At 40.4% G+C, this 25649-nt stretch overlaps 1 long non-coding RNA gene across 2 annotated transcripts in view; it reads left to right on the plus strand.

Annotated features, from left to right (window-relative positions):
* The first annotated feature begins 273 nt into the window (after positions 1–273).
* LOC109283015 (uncharacterized) overlaps positions 274–25649 on the plus strand; it is a 43119-nt gene continuing 17743 nt past the window's right edge. Inside the window, exon 1 of one of the 2 annotated variants that reach the window (XR_002090055.1) lies at positions 274–341. This is a non-coding gene — a long non-coding RNA (uncharacterized LOC109283015). The remainder of the gene's footprint in view (positions 342–25649) is intronic. The other variant, XR_002090056.2, reaches the window with a different exon arrangement.

Consider the following 25649-nt stretch of genomic DNA (forward strand, 5'->3'; position numbering starts at 1 on the left):
ATCTAATCATGATTTCTTTTGGCCTCATATTAATTAACTATTTTGAACACCTTTAAGATGAAATAGTAAAAGGATAGGTACAATAACAAGTATCACTGAACTGCAAGTTCTGGAGACATCACAGTAAAGCAAGACGATAAAGCTCAAGCAGTTTCATGTCATAAAAGCTTAGAGACAAATTTACAGTCTTGGTTAAAGTGTTATTTATTTAGTTGTGTAAATTTCTTGAGTCTGACAAATAAGAGTTCTTGTTTAATCTAAAATAAGAGGCTGCTGATGCAGGATGACTTTCTACACGGCACTCTCCAGGATGCTGACTGCACCAGCTTTAAAGAAATCAGGTGATGGGCCTTATACTAATTCCTTCTAAAGATTATTGAACAGATAGATCTCACAGTTGAAAAATTTAGAAAATTGTTTATAATTTTTGCCTAAGGTTTCCTTCACTTACTTTCATTCCATTACTTCAAAGCCAGGGATGTGTCAAAAATCTGAGTTCTATTCCAGGCTTTTCTAAAGACTTAGTGAGTGACCTTGAACAAATCTCTAAATGCCTCAAAATGCCTATGCTTTTCCCAGCTGTAAAAGTGAAGATGGCTATTTTTAACTTCTTCACATTGATGCTGTAAGGCTTAATTCATTAATGTTTATAAAGGTACTTTAGATCTTTGGGTGGAAACTGCTACAGCAAGATGATAACTATTTGTTATTCTTGTTAGAGTTCAGTATTATGACTTCTAATTGTACCCTCTTGGCCTACCAAAAGAATACCATGTCCTTCTTCATGTTTATGCTCTTAAGGAACTTACAGGTGGTTAAAGCTATAAATATTTAGTTCCTTGAATCTTTAGTCACACTTTATTCAGCCATGCATTTGAGACTTAACAAATCTGCCTTTAACTGTCCAATCAGGTTATAATTCAGTTGGAATAAAGGATTCGCTATCGCTCTATGGAAATCAATGATTTAATGTATGCTACAAGGGAGACTTCAAGTCTTGCTGTTGGCCTTACAAAATTCTGAAGTGGATGCCACCGCCTACCCAACCTGCTGATTCTGAACATCACTTTCATGCCTAAAGAAAGCTAAAAAAACCAGAAGATTTCATCACACACACATAGGGAGAGAAAGAGAGTTTTATGTTTCCTTTCCAAAGATATTGGAAGTTGCAATTATTTGATGAAACCAAATTTGAACACCTTTGTAATTCTAAGGAGAGAGTGTTAAAAGCCAAGGGGCCAGGAATTCTTTGGTTAAGAATCAGTGTAACAAAACGGGTGCTCTGGCACCAACATACAAAGGGGAGGAGCGACTGATGGAGACCTGATGATGCCTAACAGTTGCCTAAAAATATTTTGTTTTGTTTTACTTCCACTGCAGAAATTGCCCATATACTGTCAAAAGGAAGGCTATATCAAAATGTAAGCTATATTAAGCTGTGGAGGATGCCAGGTAAATTTGTAAAGACTGTAAAAAAGAAAGAAAAAGCAATCTGGGTTAGAGGAGATTGGACATGGACATTCCCCCACATTTCAGTCTTATGACTGTCTTGTAATATGGCTAAGAATTGACTGATAGGAATTGAAGAGACATAGAAGCTGAGCCCAAGACAAGGGCTAAAGACTGTTGTGAAAGAAAATAGACCCTGAAGGAAAAAGCTGTACTCGGCAAGAGTTTAGGGCATATGAGTGCTTTATATATTTCCTTTTAAACTTTAATTAACTCTGGCAGTAATGCACTTTTGTGACTTTGCTGTGATCTCAAAGCACTGAATGCCTGGGGTTAACTATCTTGAGGAGAAACTGAAGGAACACAGTGAGAGAATGTGGAGCAGTAGATGGCTGTGGATGCACATACCATTAACATGGACAAGTTAAGCCCTAACCTTCCTTGCTGAAGAATATAGCAAAGCTCCCACTGATTTAAAACAGAGCAGGAGCATGCCCTTAGCTATGCCATGAATATAAATCAAATGAACTGGACAGAAGCAAACAGCTTTATACCTCCCACTTAGGTAAGCTTTTCAGCTAACAGATAATTCCAGTCTTATCTAAAACAGGGGTTGAAAACCTTTGGTACTGATACTGTGTGCTTCTTCTTGCACACAATCCCCCTGCCTTGGGCTGCAAATCTCCACAGTCTTGCCCTCCCCTCTCCTCCCCCCCCCCCGCCCCCCCTCTTAGCAATCAGCAGATGCTTCAGTGGGAATAGCAGATAGTAGGACCCTGGGGACACCTCCTCCGGTGGCCGGGCTGTAGCATGCTGTTAATTTCCCAAGCTGCCGCAGGCTGAATCCAATTTTTTCACAAGCTGAATCTGGCCCATGAACTAAAACTTGCCAATCCCTGATCTAAACTACTACAACAGTGACCAGTTTTATACCAGCTCTATATTATTATTATTTTCTTGATTATCTCTATATTCTTATTTGTTTTCTCATCAACTCAAGACATGCATTAACTTTCATTTTTAAACTGTTTTACAAAGCTTCTGTGCTAGAAGCACACTGTGCTAAAAGGTGTCCAGTCCCCACTTCCTAGATCTGCCTGCCAGTAGACAGGCACAACATATTGTGTAAATCTTTTGACAGTGACATCTCCTTGTGGTTTGGTTAGAGGACACCAACTTATTCATTTGAAAAGAGTGCTCCTTTAAGCTACGCTAGTGGAGCTACACTAGCTTAAAGGAACTTATTAAAGTGTGAGTATATTTCAAATGCTGATTATAACAATTGACAAGACATAAATGACAATAATTAAATAGTTTTCTGCCTGTCCTGATATTGTGAACCGTAACTACTGAACACAGAGTTTGGAGAGGGCAAGAAATGGAAAACAAAGAGAAGAGGGAGACATGATTGTCTCCTTTTTTAATGACTGCAGTGAAACAAATTAGAGTTTGAAAATACAGAGATCATTTCAGCAGCTAGCCCCGATAAATGGAACTCAGAGTGGAAACCAATCAAAGATGACTGGCAATGTTCAAATTGCTAACCTTTATTTTGAAGTGTTATGCTCCACTGAATTTGTGGGGGAGGGCACTTTAGATAAAATTGTCAGTGGCTTTACTGACTCACATTCACTTGGTGAGTTGATATATTACTAGGTACAGTAATTGTTTAGTGCTGCAAGTATGATTATTAACAACAGGAATGCGAGACTGACCACACACAGATTAACAAATCGTTATTTATTCTGAAGTTGAGCAGAATAGAAAGCTAGACTTCTTACTATGTATTTCACTTTAGACCGTTCGCATGTTGACTAGTAATTCTACTGCATAAAAATCTCAAAGCACTAGAAAAGTTAGGCTATAACTGATGTTTAAAACAAAAGCTCCTGTTCATGGCTGAAACAAAAACCATAATATAAAGAAAAGTGAGTCATACTCGCTTTACACTTAGGGCTTCCAGGCTCTGGAATGGGCTCCCAAGTGAGGTGGTGCTCTCTCCTACCTTGGGGGTCTTCAAGAGGAGGCTGGACAGATATTTGGCTGGGGTGATATGAGCATGGCACCCATTCCTGCCCGGGGCAGAGGGTAGGACCTGATGATCTGTTTAGGTCCCTTCTGACCCTAAGCACTATGATATTATGAAACTATACTATTATAGACAAAATCCCACAGAGTCAATAGTTTCCTCCATAACTCAAAAATGCATCAACTATCATGTACTTTAATGATCTTAGATCAAAATTTGCCTCACTCATGTCCAAAACTGGTCTTAGTACACTGGAAACTGATTTTAGAAACAGTTTTAAAACGTCCAAGATGATACATTTGACCAGCATGAGTAGAAATAGCAAACATTAAACAATCCAATGTAAGAAGTGTTGTATCATGTTCCTTTAGATTTTAAATTTCTAGATTTTTGAACCAGAAGATAAAATGTAATGGAAAAGTATATCCCTATTGTGGTATTCTATAGCATGGTTCAGGAAATGAGAAAAACTAAAAATCTCAGAGTCAATAAATTATTAAAATAATTGGTACAAAAAGTTATTAAATTGCAATGGAATCACGGGGTTTAATCCCTACCTAATTTGCTGAGACTTTTCTTTAAGGAGGAACAAAGCAATATATAATAGATAATCCCCACATCATTTTATATTGCTTCTTCCATTATTGTCACCGTGAACTTAATTTTTGCATCTTTGTAACATAAGTTTAAAGATAAGTGTTGTTTTTTTGTGATTTTGCAGTATTAAAATATAGGTTATAATATGCCTTTAACATGCCAGACACATACTTGTTGAAGGAGACATGAGCTGAATGATGGAGCAAAGGGCAAATACTGTAGAGAACAGATTGTCATAAGCATAGGTGGCTCGCTTTCCTCCTTAACGTACTGGCCTGGGTAGATAGCAAAACTCCAGTGCATCTGGCTGCAGTAGGATGACACGGGTGGATAATAGCAGTTCCCAAAGCCAGCCTGTAAGCAATGTGTGATTAGACTACAGTAAAATGGTTAATAAGTCCTGTGACTATGGAATCTAAGACTTGACCTCTGTTTCCCATGCAAAGAACTGTAAATTAGAGCCCACATTAGGCTATGAATAGAATCTCTGAGCTAAGTCTGGAATAACTTCCTTTGTGCAAGTTGAGATGTCTGCTTCCTTGGAGATATGCAAGCATCTTTTTAATTCAGCTCAGAATATACTGTCTTGTGCAAAGACTTGTAGCTTGACTGCAGTGACCAGGAAAGAGTAGAAATAAAAAAAAAAAATCATCATAATGAAATACTTTGCTGACCATTGATAAGGCAACACTGGGTGTAAATCTAGTTAGGAATTATCAAGAAAGGGAAAGGGAGAATTGGCTTTCATGACAGTTAGGCTGACTCCCCTTAGGATGTTGCTGTCATTCAGAAAAACTGCACTGATACCCAAAGCATACACAACAATAATTACAAGCAACTGAAGAAAATGTAAAATGTAATAGTCCCACTGAATATACATAAGAAATATATCTAGAATTTTATCTAAAATGAATAAAGTTTATATGGATGGGACAAAATAAACACTATGAATCATTATCTAAAACTCAAAACTAAATCAAACCTAGACTGTTTTTAGTTAGAAGTTAAACATGTTGTAAAAGTCCAAAAGACTCTAATGGGGAAAATGCACAAATTGTACACTAATACGTTATCCCATTTAGGTGATATCATCCCAAAATAGATTTTTCATCTTGAGAGATTCAAAACTTTGCTGTTCTCTTCAACCCCTCTTCCTTGTTATAAAAGCAAAGTTCAAACAGGGAACAGAAAACATGTAATGTGACTTGTGTAACCAGTAACAAACCAACATTATTTGTGGTCTATCCATCGAGCATAACTCCCTCCACCCCCGCCTCCCCCCCCCTTTTATTTTTGTCCAATGAAGCTCAGCTATTAAGTCAATAACAAATATATTCAAGGAAGTTACAATCGTATCATGAGTATGCCCTAAATGGAGAAAGAGGCAAAATGTATAGCGTAAATTATTTGCTATAAATTACTTGCTTAACACCACTCTGCATGCACTGTCAATAAACTTTGACAGGGTTTGATTTAACTGATCCATTCCTCTGTCAACTGACATTACTTCTGTAATGAGTGACTCACCTTAGCAAAGTGGCCCTACCATCTCCTGAGTCTTTTCCAGTGGTATGGCGATTGTCTGGGAGCCCACCTTAAATTATTCCTGAAGCATTCTCATTCCTTTATATCCAGTTTTAAAAAATCAGATAAAGCTGTTCTTTTGCTACCATCACTGTCCAAGGAAGCATTTTAATTTGTGTATGCCAGCAGCCTGCAATGTGAGAGGCAAAAGCCCATAAAATCAAATGAAATGAGGGCATCTATCCCAACTGCTTGACTGCAGACAGCATTTCATCCCAACTGACTCACATCCTACATTACAAATTAAACAGCCCAGCAGTAGAAAACATTTTTACTAAAGTAGGAAAAAATCCACTTGTAAAAATATGCTTAAAATATTAAGCATATATATTATTTCATGGCAGAATAATTTCCATATTTCATTCTACCAAAAAGACATCTTACTTTGTATCTATAGTAAAGAAATAAAATGAAAACCTTTTGAAAACAGAAATGTCTAATCTCCTTATGTAGAAAAATAAAGCTTGCTTTACAAGCTATAAATTAGGTAAAAAGAAAGAAAATATTTTTAAATGGTTTGAAATTGGTCTTGTACCATTTATATATTTACATTAATGTTTTCATTAGCCCCTTAGTAGACTGCAGATAGATTAAATCTATATTTAGAGCAAGAGATTTTGCAGGTCATAAAGTATAAAGCTGGATTTTTCTTATTTATACCCTAAAATCTATTTATTCCTGTAGTAAATGTTGGAAAATTAAATCCAGAATAGTCCTAACTACTCTTCTCTATCTAAGGATTGCAATGGAGGACTTTTCTTTCATCTGCAATATTAAGATGGTTGAAGTTAATCTGTCAGCCTGTTCTTTAATCAGGTTTAACAACTCTGCGCTGTTGAATTAATACACTGCATGTTGCTGAGCCATATCTAATGGGTTGGGTTGAGTCTGAGTCCTACATTTTTTTTATCTTTTCTTGGTTTTGCCTCCTCTGCACTTTTAAAAATACATTCCCTAACTTAATAGCATTTTCTAAAAGAATGAAATTCCCAAACTTCTCACGTAAAGCAAAAGTAGCAAAATTTACTTGACTAAAGAAGGATTCTTTTTTTTTCTTTTTCCCCTGATGCCCTTTTTTAGATTTGGCTGTAAGGGAAATCAATTTTCAACAGAAAAGACATTGCTTTTCACTAAGGAAATGAAACTTCTGCATCTCTGCTCACAGCTTGCTGCATGATATTCCATTTTGCATACAGTTTATTCCAACATTCCATATTGTCACTCTGACTCCTACCAATATGATCACCTCTTAAAGCAGTAAACCCCCCTGAGGGGAGATATGGATTAGAAAAATTGTGAAAAGCAAAATAAATCAATAAAAATAATAACTAAATAAAAAGCAAGATATGTTTAATTATAAAAGCTTAAATTGCAATGATAACAGTTCCTGTAGCTTCTTTCCCCAAATGCAATTCTTTTGATGTTTCCCAGACCATCTCTTTGTCACCCGTATGTGCAATTCCTTATTCAATAAGTATGAGCCTTTGAGCACCACCACACTGCAAATAGTAAAAAAAACAACTTTCCTCTTATTTTGCCTTGCAACTTTTCCCTCACAGCCAGGTCCCATGGTTGAGCAGGAAAGCATAAGATTCCCTTCACGTCTTTAATTTGTTCTTTAGAAATTTCTCCAGTGGACTGTTTTCTTGCTGATGTCTAGGAATAGGCAGAGCATAACAGGTAGCATGATGCTATGTCCTAGTGGTTAGCAAACTCAGCTGGAGAGAAGTAGAGGGTATATGGATTTAAAGTTCTGGAGCAACAGGGAGCAATGATGAAATAGTTCACAGAAAACCCAGACTTGAAGACAAGTCATCCTCCTCTGGCTGCTATGCAGGGGGTCCTAGTTAACTCAGACTGACACCCACTTGGCTAAAATCTCTAGCTTTTTTTCCTTCATGCACTATTACAATCAATAAACTCACAAAGACAACATAAGCCAAAGAAGGCTACTCTCCCATTTCCTCTTTTAACTTATCTTGTCTATGCAACTCTATCATGAGTGCAGCCAGTCTGTTTTTATGGAGTTAAACCTAAAAAGACACAGATGTAACAAATTATCTCAGGGGTAAGAGTGTCTCCCCTTACTGCTCTGAACCCTGAGTAGGAATTAATTTATAGCTCTCTAGGAGTGAAGTCCTGATTCCACTGTAGTTAATGTTAAGCTCCTATTGACTGAATGGGAATAGAAATTCACCCCAAGCCATTTTCTGATTCAGCAGGGCATCCTCTTAGGAACATCCTTCAGTTAGAGTATCCATTCCCAGGGTACAAGAAGATCTATTCTGTAGGTCACATGTTTATTTGCACCATTAAGAGCTAGATTTGGAATTCTGAACCTTCAACAGCTCAAGGGTGTCTGGCATCGTGATGTGGAACCAGGCTTATCTTGAGCTGATGATGGTGGTATGAACAGTAGTAGACAACGGTGACATACAAAAAACAAAGGAAAATAGCACTTGCAAATGGCACTCGTACTCTTGAAGGCTTCATATATCTGGATGATTATGGTATGATCATCAATGACAGCTGTGGTTCCTGTCTATTCACATAAACAAATATATATATATAGTTATAGATTGTTACCCCAGGATATTAGACTTAATGATTAATCAAGCAAACACTGTAAAGTGCTTTATAGAACAACAATTTCTACCAAGTTGGCAACATTGTAAATTGCACTCTGGGATCCAGTGCTTTAAGGGAGGTCTGATTCAACAAGTTCAGTTGAAGCTCTATGCACTGCAGTAGATTTATCTTCCAAGATATCTGCTCACCATGATTCTTATTACTTATCCTATTCAATCTCTTCATTTTTTTTTAATTATTTTCGAGCCATCAGCAGATTCCAGAGAAGTTTTTCAGGGAAATCAGCCATAAAAGTATTTACTTTGATGTCATTCTTTCTTCATTTACAGGAATACATGGGAAAGAAAAATTGCCTCTCTATTAGAAACAGCAAAGTATGATAACACCACAACAGAAGGGTTGTCTATACTGCTCATAATAATGAGAGGATTCATTGTTTATTAGATAAAGATTATGCCCCTGACATATGCAATCTAATCTGAATAGTCATCCCAAGCCAGTATTTATGACAAATGTAAACCATTAATAATTAACAATAATCTACACTGTTCTAATTAATTGAATAAAAATATCCTATCTAAGAAGCAGTGGAAGACCTCCAAAGAAGAGATGTTCTCTAAGTACAATTTGCAGATTATTATTCATTGCATACTCATATTTAGTGAATTACACACCACCCGAGAGACATGCCATATCTGATTCATAAGTGAGCTGCAAGATTAGTAACTGAAAATTATGAGAACAAATTCTGACAGCTTTGTGGTCCCAGTTCTATAACTAACTTCAGATGGGAAAATGTCTAAGAACACATTTGTACAGCACCTATAACCAGGGGATATCAAGTCTGACAAAGGCCTCTGAACATGATCATAAAATACTTAATGATAATTTGAGTTTATTCATTCATATTTAAAATGGGATATAAACACTATCTAGATAGTATCTGAGCATTACAGGAAAATGCATCATGATCGAGAACGTATTAAGGCTTCTAAGATTAACCCTGGCCAGATCACATACTTTCTAACATGAAACATATTTGGGGTACATGTAAATGGCCTAGTGAGTGCATCTACACAAAATGTTTACTGCTCAGTTTGTTGCCCTGTGGGGTCAGGCCAACTCTCAGGATCTCAATAACGTGCTGCTAGACAGGACGGCGTGATGTACAATTGCACAGGCACACACTCAAAAATCAATTAGGTGCATACACACACACTGGACGCATACAAACACTCTAGGTGCATGCACCCCCAGCAGGCATGCACACACACACTACCAATTCAGGCACATACACATCCAAAATTTCCAGCCTAGGCAAATGTACACCTATCACCAATTCAAGCACCTACACACACCAAAAGAAATTAGTCCAGAATCAATTACCAATACCTGCACACCCAATACACATACACAGATCACTAATTCATATATCATGCACTCAGATACAATCAGTTCACATACATACCACTCACCTACACATACACACAGGTGAGTTCCTAACTTGGCGTACTTGGGGGAAGGTTAAGGTAAGAGAGAGAGTGAAAGTGTAGGGGGTGAAAGTTGCTGGGACTGGGATTAGATCCAGTAGACTAGAGAGAGCTGGGCTGAGGAGTTGAGGCTTGGGGTTACTTTAGGTTACTGCTTGTGGAGACTGAGATGAAAGTTCCCGGTGCCAGGATTAGAACTGTCAGACTGGAGGGAAGTTGGGGTAATTTAAGGTTAATTGGTGTTAATTGAAAGCAGAAAGTCAGCAGAGCAAAGAAGCAATGCTGGGGAGAAGCCCGGAGGCTGGAGCCAGAGCAGGGAGTCTACAGGAGAGCTGAGAGGTACATGGGGAGAGGAAAACTGGGAGTGGGGCTGCAGACAGGGGGGAGGGCTGGAGAAGACAGAGAGAGAGAGAGTGAAAGAGAAGGCAGAGAGACAGGGATTGGGAAGAGGTGGCAAGAGGCAAAAAGTGGCAGGAGTGAGGCTGAGAGCCTGCAGAAAGCAACAGGGCTGAGAATCTGCAGAAAAGGGACAGAGAGGAGGCAAAACTGGTGGGAACAGGGTTGAGAGGGAGAGAGAGAGACAGAGACCAGAATTTAAGATAGGGAAGGGACCAGGGCTCAGTAAAACACAACCCAACTCAGGGTTACAAATGATAGTGGTTTTACTGAACAGGGGAGATGGTGACATGATATTTTATTGGTTCCTTTGCGCGCGCGCATGCACACACACACACACACACACACACACACACACACACACACACAGACAATGGCAGCATGGGTTAAAGTGACTTGATGCAGGAGCTGAAGTCCAGGAAGAGAGAGATAGAGTCCAAACTGAAGGAGGAAATATGCAGGTGATACCTATCTATCCCAGGCTGAAAGTGGGTCCTCGATGGCCAGTCGGAGTCTCCTTCAGCTCGGTGTTGTCCAGAGGGGGGTCGCCGGCAGGGCCAATGGGGTGGATAGGTGGTGTGATGTGGAGCTCGTCTGGTTCAGATAGAAATGGCTTTCCCAAGGAGTCAGTCTTCACTACCCCTTTTTATGGAGTAGACTACCTGTGATCTCCTATGGGAGGACCTGTCCAGGCAAGGTCAGTCCTGTTCCAGAGGGTTCCAGATGTTCATACTGAGCATATGTAGCCTTGGCACAATGGTGGGTTGACTCATCTTTTGTTTCTTGAATGCTGAGGGTGGTTCCAATGGCTGGGTCATTGGTTCAGGTATTGGTGTTGATAGTTCGGTCATTCAGAGGGAGCTATTTTTAGACCTACTGCCATTGTCTCTCAAGCTCACTCGTTCATCCCCATTTATTCAGGAACCAAGTTACATAAGAGGGGTAGTATCAGTCATAGGTTATACAACTGGGCATGGGGATACAATGGAAGCTTGACATTACAAGATGGAAACTTGACATGACTTATGCTAGCTTACATATATAGGCCTAAACCAGTAATCACACAATATAAAAACAGTAAAAAATCAATACAAACATAATAATTATCACTTACACTTATCACAACAGTGGATATCTATGTCAAAATAGCAGGGCACTTATTTGCAAAGGGGGGAGAGAAAAATATAACTTACTACCTAAAATAAAATGTTAAAGCTTATCCTATATCTTAGCTTACTTATACTTATCTATAGAGAATAGAGAGGGAGAGACAAAGTCAGCAATGGTTGGGGAAGGGGAGGAATGCATTTTAAAAGAAAAAAGAAAAGAAAAACTGGGGGTTCTGCTACAAGTTGACTAACTGCACAGTGAATATTTCAGGATCTACATGTGCCTCTATTAGGACACACAAAACTAATAAAGTCTGAAGCAGGGTAATATTTGTTAACACAAGTACTACTCCTGCTATGGAGTTTTTTTCATGTGCATTCATGTGTTTTTAGGGGCCTGTAAGTAAGGCCCTACAAGGATTGAGGGACCTAGATCTGTTCAGCCTCTGCAAGAGAAGGCTGAGAGGGGAGCTAGTGCCCGTCTACAAATTCATCAGAGGGAACAGCAAGGAATAGGCGATGCTATATTTACCAGGGCATGCCTTGGAGTTACTAGAAACAACGGCCACAAACTGACAGAGAGCAGATTTAGATTAGACATTGGGAAGAACTTCTTTATGGTGAGGGTTACCAGAATCTGGAATGGGCTTCCAAGGGAGCTGGTGCTCTCCCCTACCCTGGAGGTCTTTAAGAGGAGACTGGACAAGCACCTGGCTGGGGTCACCTGACCCCAGCACTCTTTCCTGCCCAGGTCAGGGGGTTGGACTCAGTGATCTACTAAGGTCCCTTCTGACCCTAAATATCTATGAAATCTACACCAACACACCCTCATGCCCCAGCCAGTCCCTCCAGAGCAACTGAGCCCAATCAGAGCAGTCCCAAGCTGGCAGGCTGAACCCCCTGCCCACCAGAGCTGCTGCAACCAAGCTCAATGTGCTGCAGTCCAGGCACCCATGTAAACTGCATACCTGGGAGCTTCCTGGGAGCAATAAACTGTAGAGTAATAATCTCCACAGTTCATTCCTGTGCACTAATGGCATGTGTAGATGTGCTCACTGGGATGGAGAAACCTTGTTGCTTTAAAAAAACAGTTATTAGTGGCAGTGTAAGGACCAAAATAAATGCACCTAAGGATCATATGATAATTACAGGATACATACATTATCAAAAGAGCTTAAAGAATTGAAACTGTTGACAGGTTTAAAAAAATATTTGCCCAATGGGTAGGTTAATAAAAGTGAGTTGGTTTGGAAAGTCTGCTGTAGATAGTGCATTCAGTTTTAATTGCCTCTAAGGCAATTCCTTTATTATTATTTGACAGCATTGTTTTTGTTTGATTTTCACATATTTTCCATTTCCCATGCATCTTGTATATTTTTTTTCTGAAAGAAGATTTTAGTTTCAATTTGAAAAAAGAATCTTGTTTAGAAATTTAAATATTTCTTCATTTTTCAGTTATTTCAGTCCTACACATGTGCAGATGTCTTTTGTAGTAACACTGAACATACTTCAATGTGCATGCACATCCTTGAAAATGAGAACTGGGTACGTTCCCAGGAAGCAAAGGGGACTCAAAACCTTTCGTATCAAGGATAAATCCTGGATATTTTCCTGAAAAAAATCAGAAGGACTGAATCTGGAAGAAGAGGAGCTTTTACCACATGTATAAATCTCATATGTTTAACTTATCAAAAAATTGTAGCTGCCACAATTAGATCTTGAAGACCCTTACACAATGTAGGGTCAAACTGGGAAGAAAGTGGTGGCACTCTTCCTAGCTCCACCTTCAGCATGTTGCCAAATGAGACTGTGCACAATAGGTTATGTAATTCTTGAATATGTTCCCAAGCTTCACCATGGGCCCATCAGGTGTTGGATCTTCTTGGTTGGGAATTGAAAATAAGATGTAGGATCTCCCAAGGACCACCCATTACTGGTATCAAAATGAGGTTCATTCAGACTGCATGACCTCCCCTCTCTTTCATTACAAGAGGAAAAAATAGCTAAAAATGTTGATGTTCAAACTTTCATCATTGGGTATCTCAGTTAACCCCTTAGTGAGTTGAATAGAGTAATTGGAGCCAGTGTTTCAGGCACACTGAAGACTCAAGCCAACATACTTCAAACTAGACTTTTTGCTAGTAACGTTTGTTGAATGTGTTAATTTTTGCAACATTTTACACCAGAAAAACCCTTTCTGAAGATGTAGTTATACCAACATAAATGTGTTTTTGCCACTAGATACCACTTTGCTGGCAAACTGATATAATATACATTGGCAACAGCATTTCAGAGCAGTATAAGCCTATACTAAGAGGATTTGCTGCTTTAGTTACCCTGGCAAGCCTTTTGAATGTAGACCTGGACACTTCTCTGCCTCAGTTAACACTTCAGTTTGCTTAGGTTCTCTTTGCAACCTAACAACTGAGGACTTGTTTTAACAAAGATGTTGGATATCAAGAAAGAAGCTTCAGAGAGTGGCTGGATATTGTACTGATGTGTGTATGGGCCACATCTGTGCTCTGTTCTTGCATTGTCTTAACCATTTCTCTTCTTCCCTCAAAAGGACTACATAGCTGTTTTTTTAAATCTTTCCTTTACTATAAAGGAAAGATTTTTATTTCTCATGAGAAATTAGAGTTCTCTTCTTTTTTAAGTGTTTTTAAAAAACATGCTTTTAAGAATAGACATTTTAGATAGGTGGAAAATTTTATTTAGCAACCGATAAATTGCTCCCTTCATCCTTTCAATTAAGCATCACCACTTTGCTAACAGAACTGCTATACCACCAATGACCCCACAAAAATAAACTCAGTCAACTTAGATATAGCTTTCTTTCATGTTTGGTACATCTGTTTTATAAAGAAATTACCCATTGTTGTTTAAAACATAAGAGCAAAGAATGCACTTCCTACACGAATGAAGCCCAGAATATAATCACATTTTACATGAATATACATATTTTTGATCAGACAAAGTTTTTCACTGGGTTTCTTTGACCCTACCAGTTGGCAGGTATGCATAAAGTATGTTGCCATGGGAAGCTGCTGGGAATTGAGCCAAGGGTACCTAACACCAAAAACATGAACTGCTGCCACTTGTTCTAAAGAAATATCTTTTACGTAGCCGCTATAAAGGAATCTCATACTCTCTGGACCAGTCCTTGAAAGGAACATAATCTATATCTCATTTTTAGATTTTGAGGTAACCCTATCAAGAAATACTTGCATTTTAAGAGGCAGGAAGGCTGTTTGTGTCAGTGAGGTATCTTTGATAATGTTTTTCTTTTAAGAGTGTCCTTTCAGCTAGTCAACTAAAACATCCATTCTTTCTATCTTTTGTATACTTTCCTGGCCTCTAGTAATGTACTTTTAAAAATAATTTTATGTGGTAATACCACAATACCCTTTCTCCAACCTTCTCACTCTTCCCCCAAAACAGAAAGATAAGAAAACATCAATATTTTGTTTTAGATTTTTATGCACAAGGTAGAATGGAAATCCCCTGATAATTAGAGCCCACACAAAGGCCCCCATCCTTCTTTCATTACAGAAGGATGTAGGGAGCTAACTGGTAGGGGTCATCAATGTAATGTCAAACTACCACACTGAAGCTCAGCTACCCTTTTTTTTCTGTGGGGCTACATGGAAGTTACAGCAGCTCTCAGGCAGATCAGTGACACCTTAAGATGTGGCCCTGGGAGCCCAATCCATCTTGCATTTTTATTTCTATCTAGTGACGTGCAGAATTAGTTAACAGGACGCTTTTGAAATGTGGAGAGAGATACTCAAAAATCACATTGTAAGCATTAAAAATAATCAGGAAACCATCCTGTTAAAGGCTTCGATACTGCTGCTTCTAATTAGGTCCAAATGGATGGCAACACAAGGTTATGGCTGAATTCTACAGCACTCTGTGGAGTTTTTAAAGTCCAATGGGGCCTCATCTTGGTTGTCAGCCAGTTCTCAAATGCAACATTTAACTTCACATATCAAAGCAAGTAGTAGAACATGCAAATTTGAAAAGGTGATCAAGTTTTCTTTTCCAATGGAAGATTTCTATATATTACAGATATGAAAGCTGATGACTGCATGAAAAGCCCAGCTATGGCTACATGTATAAATATCCTATTAAGTTTCAAGTTTAAATTTTATTCATATGGAAGGAGTTGCAGCAAAGTTTTATGCAACATTAATACCTAACAAATTCCAGAGGACAAAGTCGGATCTATCTCCCTCTAGTCAGCATCCTGATTTTTGCCATATGTGTTTTCATTGCTTTAATTTTGTTTCAGTAGCTTGTCCTTCTAGACTCCATTTTGCATGATTCTTACTCAGTGCCTAAAAAGGGATGTTTCTTATTTTCATTTAATTTTATATGATATATTCTTCTACAGCCTACCCTCTATGCAGTTATCTATGGAGACCTGATTTATATGCTTAAATTAACACTATATACACTATTGAGATACTGCTTATTTAATTAGGTCCCTTATGTGAAACTCTATCTTTATGAAGTAGTGAAAGCTATAAAATATCTCCCTTTCCTATCTGAATGTTGAAATTAATGCATTCCAGCTTGTCATGACCCAGAGGTCTGATTTTTCTTGTGTGTGCTTCGGCACTAATAATTATCCCCGCGGGTATACAGCTTCGTTGCGCGGTGGAGTTCTGCTGCGCAGAGAACCCGCACGCAGGGAAATGTTCCTGCCACTTTGCAGCGATCTTTGCAGGGTGCATTTCCTTTGCAGCACAGAAATGCACGGTGCAAAGGTTTCCCGCTCGTCGTATGCAAATTCGCGCCCCGCAATTGGCTAGTTCTAAATTATTCACACGTGGCGGCTAGCGATTGGCCTGCTAGCCAGATAAGAGGCTTGAGCAGTTTCCGCCCAAGCCGAAGAGGACTCTGCATCCATCTCATGGGGACTCTGGGTGTACGCGGCAGGGTAATAGAAACCCTGTGTGTCACTCAGAGGGGTTTGGCGGCCTGATCCACCGCCCACCTCTTCCCATCTTCGAACGGAGCCTACTATAAGACGTAACGACGAGTTTAATGCGCGCTTGTCCTGGACATCCGGAGTTTGTCTGCGTGGAGCCTAGCAACCTCCACGTGATTGTTCGTGTTCTGTCTGCGTGGAGCCTTGCAACCTCCACGTGTGTTCGTATTTTCTGTTGTAACCGCAACTCAAGCAGTTCTCAGCCTACACCACGACCATCTCGGTGTAAGTAAAATAATCTTAAAATCAACCGTTACGTGTCTGTGCCTAATTCTAGCTCGAAGCCCGCCCTCTCCGACCCGGCCTGCCCGGGCTGCCAGGCACAGCCCGTGTGCAGAGCGACGAAAGCGACCCAGGGTCAGACCCGGCACGCACATGGCGACAAGGATGGGATCGGGATCACCGCGACCCATGATGGGATCGGGATCACCGGCGGCACATGCCGATGAGCTCAGGAGAGGGCTCGCTACAGTTAGAATTAGTTGAGAACTGCCCTTGGAGAAGTGGGAGACGCAGTGTAGCAAGCGTCGGAGAACTGGAGGCGCACCTCGCGTACCACCAGGCGGGCGGAACGGGCCAGAGATGTATCTGTGGACACCTTTCATTAAGGGGAGAAGAGGGAACTCCAGAAGTCGGAGCCCTAGAAGGGAAAGAAGTATATCTTCACCCCACGGCGTTCAGGTGTATCATGGGCGATGAGCGGTCCTGTACAGGCCCCTCGAGGCTGTGACCCTTGCCGAAGTCGACCTGGCGAGCGCAGTAAGCCCGACCCCCACCCGGGAGTGTGTCCGTTGCTCACGGTGTGCCCGAGAGATGGGAGAGACGATGCCAATCGGCTGGTTTTCCCCGTGTATGGTGGTGCCTAGACTGAGGGGTCGTGAGCGTCCGTCCGAGCTCCGCGAAGACCCGGAGACGGAGGACCACGCTGTAAATGAGAGAATGGTCCTATGGTGCGACAAGGGGGGAAAACTGAATGCAGCCTTTCAAACTATGGCTGATTTAATGACTGAAACTTTAAGTTTAAAGACCCAGCTGCATATGGCCGTTCAAGCGGTCGGAGAAGCGGCTGAGAAAGGGGATCTTGAAAAGCCCCAACAAGATGGCGCCGAGCAGAGGGAAGACCGCGTGGAGGAGCCGGAAGTGAGGGATGGAGCTTCGGGAGAGCCCGCGAGGGTTCGGCCAGTAACTCCGCCCAGCGACACAGCGTCGGTTCCACCGACCACGCCCCTTTGCCGAAGGGAGGGGGAGTCAAGCGGAGGAGTGCATCCGCCCCTCCCGCCTGAGACAGCAATGACTCCCACTGTAACAATGACTGCAGCTCCGACAGAAACAGCAACAGGAACGATAACTCATGAAGAAATTGATCAGCCTGCAGTATCAAGCAGCCCAGTCATCGGTCCGCAGAGTGCAGTTCAAGCTACCACCTATTACGCTCGTTCCAGAGCCGAACTGTGGAATTTGTGTAGAGAATCCAGGATCCGATCCGACGAAACTCTGGCTGTATGGTTAGGACGTCTGGTCGTGGAACTTGGGTCCGACCTCCTGGACCAGGAAGAAGCAAGCTTCTTGGTGAGACAAGCTTCATGGAGTAGGGGACATGTCACCGACATCGACATGGTGGCGTTTAGCGTCCATTGGCCTATTCCAATTCCAGCACTTGTGGCAGGAGTGATTGAACAGAAGGCCCACGCATGGCACGACAACCGACCAGAGCACACCGGTGCAGAACAGCTTGTACTGGCTATTATCGGAGTTTCGTACTGCGCCTGGAACCCAAGAGAATGCACGTTGGGATTAAAACCACTCCAACGAATGCGACCGTGGCCTCATCGTCACCTGTGAGACCCTGGAACTGTTCCAGTGACCCTCGACAGCATAGATAGTTGTCTTAAAGTTTACAGGCAAAGAAACATCGTGGTTCTGCGAATTGTGCTGAACCCACTGGTCGATCATCCTGTGAGTAGTCTCCTTCATCAGTTGTCAAGACTGTGCGTCCTAATGGAACCAAGACTATCCAGTGATCGGGAGTGTCAACGCCCGACTGAGGCTCAGAACACGAAACACCGTGAATCCGAGCGTCCAGTATTACGCCAGAGAACACAGGAGGAAAGATATATGTTTGGATACCTCCTGCAGCGTTCTGGACTTAATAAGAGACAGCTTCGGATTTTAGGAGATGCGGGACAATGGCAGCTAGCCTACAAGTTAGGTTTTCACTATCTAGAAGAAGGCGACGATGACTCATCGACGATTTCGTCAAGTTGCTGAGTCAGAAAAAAGAAAGAGAGCTGTCCAGTATAAAATCGTGTTTATGTATTTGTATTTAATAGTACTGATAAGTTTAACTGACTGCATTATCGTGCGGTCCCGTGTGATTTTATAGATAGTGTTGAATAACCATTTTAAGAGAGTTCTTTTACAGATCTGGGATTCGGAGTGCATGGTGGAGAGAGGCCCCGAGAGGGACAACATCACCGAGAGGAACAAAGGCCTGACACGCGATTCCACCATCACGCCCACCGAAGTCATGATCGTTCAGTTTTTTGTTATGAATGTGATTTTATGTATATGTGTGTGTGCCGGCTATTATTTGATTCGATCCCTTGAGACGAACTTTTATTGTTGACTGATTTTGTTTTTGCTCGTTTAGTTTCGCGAACCATTGACAGAGCTATGAATAACCCGGATGATAGGTTTGAAGTATAATTCTATTGTGACTTCAGCAAGGGGGGATGTCATGACCCAGAGGTCTGATTTTTTTTGTGTGTGCTTCGGCACTAAGAATTATCCCCGTGGGTATACAGCTTCGTTGCGCGGTGGAGTTCTGCTGCGCAGAGAACCCACGCGCAGGGAAGTGTTCCTGCCACTTTGCAGCGATCTTTGCAGGGTGCATTTCCTTTGCAGCACAGAAATGCACGGTGCAAAGGTTTTCCGCTCGTCGTATGCAAATTCGCGCCCCGCAATTGGCTAGTTCTAAATTATTCACACGTGGCGGCTAGCGATTGGCCTGCTAGCCAGATAAGAGGCTTGAGCAGTTTCCGCCCAAGCCGAAGAGGACTCTGCATCCATCTCATGGGGACTCTGGGTGTACGCGGCAGGGTAATAGAAACCCTGTGTGTCGCTCAGAGGAGTTTGGCGGCCTGATCCACCGCCCACCTCTTCCCATTTTCGAACGGAGCCTACTATAAGACGTAACGACGAGTTTAATGTGCGCTTGTCCTGGACATCCGGAGTTTGTCTGCGTGGAGCCTAGCCACCTCCACGTGATTGTTCGTGTTCTGTCTGCGTGGAGCCTTGCAACCTCCACGTGTGTTCGTGTTTTCTGTTGTAACCGCAACTCAAGCAAGTTCTCAGCCTACACCACGACCATCTCGGTGTAAGTAAAATAATCTTAAAATCAACCGTTACGTGTCTGTGCCTAATTCTAGCTCGGCGACCTCCCTCTCCGACCCGGCCTGCCCGGGCTGCCGGCCACAGCCCGTGTGCAGAGCGACGAAAGCGACCCGGGGTCAGACCCGGCGTGCACACCGCTAAGTGAAATTTTTAAACCATTATTCCGAAGCGACAGGAGTCATTTTGGGGCCCTGGGTGGACCCTAGCAAACAAAAGGAGAACCACAGAGAAACCAAGTTAGAATTCTTGTTCCTGCCTTCTCCCTTGGTCTCATTAATACTGGACCATTACTCACCTACCTGATAGGGAAGCAGCTAGAAGCATGAAAGTGGCTGCCTTCCTCATGCAAACTGTAGTTTGGGGTTTTTTTAATGTAACACGGGTAGTGCAGGTAGCAGGCTAACAAGTGAGTCCTTTTGATATTTAATAAACATTCTAGATAAAATAAGCGTGTCTTTTAAGTGTATTACAATTTTACAACTTTAATTTGGCTATTGCTGAGCTTTCCCCTTGCCTGCCTTATTTTTCCTTACAAGCATTACCTTGCATGGAAGCTTTACAACTAAACTGGAACATAACTTTCACCTTCATTTATGTCATAGCTAAATTTGGCTCAAAAAGAAATCTGTAGGAGTTATACCCGCTCACTCCAGGCTGCATTTCACTGAAATTGGCCAATCACTCGAAAGGAAAAATCTAGGTGATGGGCTGAACAATCCATGTATAATTTACTTTGTGCTGTATAAAGTAGCTTTGGCAATATTTGTGGAACATATTGGAATTTAATACAGATCCATCATTTTGATGCTGAGTATAGAGGCAAAAATAAAAATTCAACAATGTATATATATAGATATACAGATATAGATATAGAGATATAGATATCTAGATATAGATATAGTTATATAAATATCTATATCTCTCTCTATATATACAGTGAATTTTTATTTTTGCCTGTATACTCAGTATCAAAATACATACAGATATAGATATAAATATCTAGATCTATCTTTCTATATATATATATAGAGAGAGAGAGAGAGAGAGATTCAGATATATATCTAAATATTCAGACATCTATCTATATATCAATATAGATATAACCTCAGAAATCAGGCTGGTTTTCTACTGCTTTATAATACTTCAGTTTTGACTCCTGTGCTGATTGATGAAGGACGCACATGGAGTCAGCAGTATATGGCAGGGTGAAATTAAATACCTTCCACATGAATTTATTTTTGGTGACATTTGTGACAATATATTTTCTGGTGCTGACAAAAAATAGTAGAAATTATTAAGAATGAGGTGCCCATAGGTAAGAGGTTTCTTCTACCATTTCAGCTTTATTTGTCAGAAAGAAATATAGTCATAAGTAACTGCTACTGAACCAAAAAGAAGTACCATTTTCCTATGGAATAAATGTGAGGAACACATGACAAGGTCATGTTGCCTCCCAAAGCCAAAAATGTTTGCAATATATTCTACAAATATTATATTATCAAATGAGAAAAGGTTTTCAGCAAGAATATATTTATTACTAATATTAATGGTAAACATGTTAATTCCTTGTTATAATATCAACACTGTCTAGCACACAGTGTGCCTGTAGCCATGTTTGTGCATTGCCTGCAATATATCTGTAACATATTTCTCTCAGTTGACTTACCATACTTGAAAGTCAGAATACTAGTGAGCCCATTATAATCCTTTTAGAAGACTGCATTTCAGAAATATACAACCTTTTAAACATTGCATTCAAGGCCCTTAGTATTTTATGATGTGCTGTATCTGCCCTTTGGCTTATGTCATAGAATCACAGAATCAGGCTACAGGCACACTATGTGCTAGACAGTGTTAATATTATAACAAGGAATTAACACACCTACCAATGCAGTCCAGGTTGCTGTTAGCCTTCCAGGCAACAAGGGCATACTGCTGGTTCATATTCAGCTTATTGTCCACTGTAACCCCCAAGTCCTTTTCTGCAGAGCTGCTGTCCAGCCAGTCAGCCCCCAGCCTGTACTGGTGCATGGGGTTGTTCTGTCCTAAGTGCAGGACTTTGCACTTGTCCTTGTGGAACCTCATATGATTCCTTTAGGCCCAATCCTCCAATTGGTCTAAATCACTCTGAATCCTAGCCCTGCCCTCCCGCATATATACTACTTCCCCCAGCTTGGTGCAGACTTACCTGCAAACTTGCTAAGGGTGAACTCTATGGCATCTTCCAAGTCATTGATGAAGACATTGAACAAAGCTGGCCTCAGAAGCAACTCCTGGGGCACTCCACTTGATACTGGCTGCCAACTAGACATTGAGCCATTGATTACTACCCTCTGAGCCCAATGCTCCAGCCAGTTTTCTATCAACCTTACAATCCATTTATCCAGACAATACTTTCTTTGCTTGCCTGAGAGAACGCTGTGGGAGATCGTATCAGAAGCCTTGCTAAAATCAAGATATACCACATCCACTGGTCTCCCTGCATCCACAGAGCCAGTCACCTCATCATGTGTCACCAGTATATTTAGTAGAAAACTGCACATTTTCCAAGTGTTAGTCAATTGCAAAGTCATTCTGAGACATATAATTTTAATCTGAAAAGCTTTATTCACCCAAGACGTAGGTTTAACAAGTTAACTCTTGCTCTTTGAAAGCATCAAACAATACCTTTCTTCATAAACATTTAAGAGTTTTCTTGTAGTGAAAAATATTGCCTTGGTATGTATGGGTTGCAAAATGCTATTCTTGTCACCCTACTTCCAAGCATCTGGGTTGTAAAAAAGTTGTCTTTGTCAATTCATTCCTAGAATATGAAATGAAAATGATAGCTCTTTACAATCCATTTACCAGGGTGGGAGTAAAGTGACAAAAATGTGAAATATCAATGTACACCCCACATCAGTAAAAAAAATACCTGATTGCAGAGGGCAACGATGTGGAAAAGTGAATAGTCCATTTTTTAGTCATAGAAAAGGGGCAAAATCTTAACAAAAACAACCCCCCCCCCTAAAAAAACAGAAAAACCCAAGCAAACAGGAAAACAAATTGGGAGAAATCATAATAAAAGAAGAAAGGCAAAGTATACAGAGGGGAACAAATTGAAAAGCCAATGACCCCAGGCAAAAATGTATTAGCATCAAACTCATTGAAAAATTAAGATTTTTATATTTTCCTTAACTGTGCCTGCAATTATAACCACACAAGGATGTGTACATAAGGAAAGAAGGAAGAATTGTTCCAGACACACAGGAGGAAAGACAGGGTGCAAGGAATGTGATTGTATTAGGTTGTATTAGCTTTGTTAACTTGACTCATCTGAGAGTTATCCAACAATAACTCATATAATGCAGATTAAAATTTATTCTCTAATGATTTGCATACCATCTAACTTGTCCAGTCAATCCCCAGTCTCTTTCAATGACACACCTGCCTTACCTTCTTACAAGGGTTTAGGGACTAGAAAAAAGGGGTTTTCTTCAAGAGTACCAGACATTAGGGCTCCAACACTGTGTCCCAATTTCTTTAGGTGGTAAGTTCCCTGAAGTCCATTTCCAATTCTAGTTTATTACATTATGGAACAGATACACTATGGAACAAGTACTTTTTCTGAACACCCACCATGGGAAGGTACCAGCAGTTAATTTGGCAGTCTCCTGATCACCACACCTATCCAGGTTCCTAGATACTTAACAGTTTCTTCCCTTTTTGTTCAGACATGTATGGTCCCTAATTTCCAAAGCTTTGTCTAAATCTTTCCTCTTGAACCCATCAGCTTTAATAGAAACCACCCCTCTATGTTACCAGAGAATGACCAGAGAGAGTGTATTGTCAAACCTGAACAGACTCAACACTCTACTCCAGTGGAGCTGAGTAATTTTCTCCACTTCCCGAATATACAGTTGAACACCTAAGGTGCCAGTTGCTTTGTACCTAAGACAAAAGCGGTCAAGAATCAAGATTCCAGAGTATAGCTGGATTCAAATGGTCACCCAGCTTATTCCCTGCAAATTTTATCTATGTCATATATTGAGTGGTAATTATCCACATGAATCATTGCCTCATTTCTACTTTTCTCACTCTCTCACATCTTTCCAAGTAGTAATTGCCCCTACATTTCCTGAAGAGTATGTCTCTGTCTCTTTCCAGATTTAATAAGCATCAGTTATCCTAGTGAAAACCACACAGTTATCATAGTGTAGTCAAATCAATCCTGAAATTCAGTCCTCCTTCAAAGAAACCCTATTACACTGATTAATGGACTGGCCAATGCTCTGTATAACCCTACTGATTTAATTCACTCTTAATAAATTGGGTCCGACCATGACTGAGGAGGCAGACAATTGTCAAATGCCAAGTATTGCCTAGCTTTGAGGCTGCGGGGTTGTATTCTTGCATGACCACCCTCAACCTACTGTTGTATTAATGACTTTAGCTCTAAACACTGTATACAAGTGAAAAGGTGCAATACAATGTCATAACAATGTATTCTACATATTTATAATATTATAAATATTACATTTTCCTTTAAAAGTAAATACTTAAAATGTTTTATAGTTTACCATAATGGTTTCTCTAATTAGCAATGCTTCTCATTTCCCAGAATACTCTGTCTGCGTGAGTTCTGAAAAATGCTGTCCAGTGTTTACTGTCAAGACTGTTATTTTCATTCTCTTTAACATTTGCCAGTGGGATGTTGCAAACCCACAGACTGTTGTGTCTGCAGAATATAGAGTGATGGCTCTGGTCATTCTGCTTGAAAAAGATGCAGAATCAGCACAATTTCCTCCTCTTACTGAATGTTAATTTTATGGTCTAAATTCTTTAAGCATTAATGGCTTGATCTAAAGGCCAGTAAAATCCATGGAAGTCTTTTCATTGATTGGAGTGGGGTTTGCTTCAGACCTTGTATGTTCTATATTTAAACTTGCTTTGGTTTGTACTACTGTCTTTAAAAAAGCAGACCAAAAAGGTGATTGTGGAGGAAAATACAGAAGAAGGAGCATTATCAAATAGCTATTTGACTATTCCGCAATTTTTCTCAGCTGCAGCAATGCTTATAATTTGCTACATCATTCACATCAGAAGACAGATCCTAATAACTGCCATTGATGCAATAAGGTTAATTCAGTATAAAGTTTCAGCTTTATAGTATTTCTGGATGCATTCACCTTTATCTGTTTTTTCCCTTTAGTTATGAAATTAAAATATAGACCAAGCAAATGGAATTAAACCACAAAACATGAGATCTGGTTCTGCTCTCGCTTACAACAATGTAAATTGGGAGGAATACCACAGCAGTGTCTCACCAGTGTGATGTCACAGTCAATCCCACATACCTTCTGCATGGGGTGGAGAAAGCTCAGCGGATTGTCTTTCACTCACTGAAGCACAGGTCATACAGAGAGGCAGTATATGTGATAAGTAGCAGCAGGGGTTAGAAAAGCCAGTCTGTGCCAGTTGGGGAAAGCAACAGCCTTTAGGGTCCTATCAAAGAACAACAGATGCCTTTACTGCTGTCCACTTTCTGCTGCCTTTCCACCTAGCGCCTTCCCTATAAGCTATGATTTCCAGGGTTACAGACCTTCCTTACTTATCAGAGGGGAAACGCTGAATTACTTACATACTTTAAAGAGTTGTAGCTGTATGAATTTCAGATAATGGTTCCAGACACCATTACGGACAGCTCAAAAAAGACCTTTGTGTAAATGTAGCTGTGTTCATAAACAAAGATATTAGAATACACAAGGAGCAAAATGAAGAATAACACAGGGAAAAAATATAATATCATTATCTGAATTATTAGTACACCTATCTATGTACAATACTGGTCACACCATCACAAAAACATAGTACAGAATTGAAGGGGATTTTGAGAAGGAATACAGGTACGATTAAAGGCATAGAAAACTTTTCATATGAAGAATAATTAAAAAGTATCAGATTATTTACCTTAATAAAGAATAAGAGGAGACATGATAAACATGTATAAATAATGGTTGGACATTCAGTTCTTTTTC

Source organism: Alligator mississippiensis, chromosome 3, assembly GCF_030867095.1.
Source record: "Alligator mississippiensis isolate rAllMis1 chromosome 3, rAllMis1, whole genome shotgun sequence".
Classification (NCBI taxonomy): Eukaryota; Metazoa; Chordata; order Crocodylia; family Alligatoridae; genus Alligator; species Alligator mississippiensis.